The sequence below is a fragment of the Panthera uncia genome (genome assembly GCF_023721935.1).
Source record: "Panthera uncia isolate 11264 chromosome A3 unlocalized genomic scaffold, Puncia_PCG_1.0 HiC_scaffold_12, whole genome shotgun sequence".
Classification (NCBI taxonomy): Eukaryota; Metazoa; Chordata; class Mammalia; order Carnivora; family Felidae; genus Panthera; species Panthera uncia.
The window spans coordinates 36,227,610-36,228,930 of NW_026057579.1; the positions used below are offsets into that span (position 1 = coordinate 36,227,610).

General features: G+C 58.8%; 1 long non-coding RNA gene across 1 annotated transcript; it reads left to right on the forward strand.

The window, feature by feature from the left end:
- Positions 1 to 364: 364 nt before the first annotated feature.
- On the forward strand, positions 365 to 1,016 carry LOC125937719 (uncharacterized). Its single transcript, XR_007462482.1, has 2 exons — positions 365 to 586; positions 768 to 1,016. It is a non-coding gene; the product is annotated as an uncharacterized LOC125937719 (long non-coding RNA).
- The last annotated feature ends 305 nt before the right edge of the window (positions 1,017 to 1,321 follow it).

Below are 1,321 nucleotides of genomic sequence, written 5' to 3' on the forward strand. Positions count from 1 at the left end.
CTTTAACACAACACCTCCCGGGCACGTGGGCTCGCTCGCTCGCTCTCTCTCTCTCTCTCTCTCTCCTTTTCCCTTTCTCCCTGTTTTTCTAAGGCAAAGAAATCCATATAAAGCCCGAGAGGCTGCATTCTCCCTTCCCCCCGTCTGCATTTGCGGTGCTTTGTCCCTTTTCTCCCCGTGTTTTCCCTCCCTCGGCGGCGACCGGAGACGCAGCGGGACCGTTTGGCCGCGCCCGGCCCGCGTGCGTCCCGCCCCAGGCGGAGGCCGGAGTAACGGTCTGCGGGGTTGGGCTGGGGCGGGGACCCGGTCCTCGCGTTCCATCTGGCCACTCCCGAGGCTGGTTCTGAACCCGGTTCCCGGGACCCGCGAGCTTCGGCACGGCCCCGCCCCCGGGGCTCTCCAGCCCGCCCTGTCCCCTCCCCCCGCTCCCCACTCCTTCCCGTTCCCCCTCTTCCTCTTTGTCCCCTCCCCCTCTCTCGGTCACCAGCGCCCTCCGGAGCAGCCTCGTCCTGAACGTCTAGCGAGGAGCCAGCACGCCTTGCGGGGCCTTGGCTGTTTTAGGTGGCGACACGGACCGAGGAGAAAAGTAGGTGCACCCCAACTTCCGAGTCCAAATACGTCCCGTGTCTGTGCCCAGGTGGGGCGCACTGCTCCTAGGACTGCGAGCGTACCCGGAGAACAGGCTGGCTTATGTAAAGCGGCCCCATGGCCCGTCGGTCCCGCTGTGCTACTTGGAAACCCGTTTCTCTTTGTGTTTCTTTATTTAGTCGCTGTTACCCATCTGTGGATATTCTGCGGGGAGATTGAAAGAAAACCACTGCTTCCTATTCATTGCCTGTCGTCATCGCTGCCTTCACACCCTCCAGCGCTGGCGAGCCGGCAACTTTGAGTAATTCCCCAAGATACTGCCCAGAGTATTTCGCGAGACAAGTCAGCCTCTTAGGACTCGCACAGTGACCCCAACCCGCTGCTCCCTTTCGGGTTCCTTTCCTGCAAATGACACTGCATTGCTTGCACGTTGCAGTTTCCTGATGTCTTTAGTCACAGAAAATGGTACCATGTTTTCACATTTTTCACAGACCATCGCGCGCGCGGTTGTGTGAGTGTGTGTGTGAGTGTGTGTGTGTGTGTGTGCGCGCGCGCGCGCGCGTGCCACCATTGCAGTACCCTCCCCCACGTTATTCATCCTAAAGAAAAACACTGCGTCCAATCCTTGTGATATTCAAGCCAATCGTGTGGGCAATCTATGCTCTCGAGCCATCGGAACCAGAGGAATTTACAGTCATCCACACAGGGTGACCTCAAGTCTGGATATGTATAA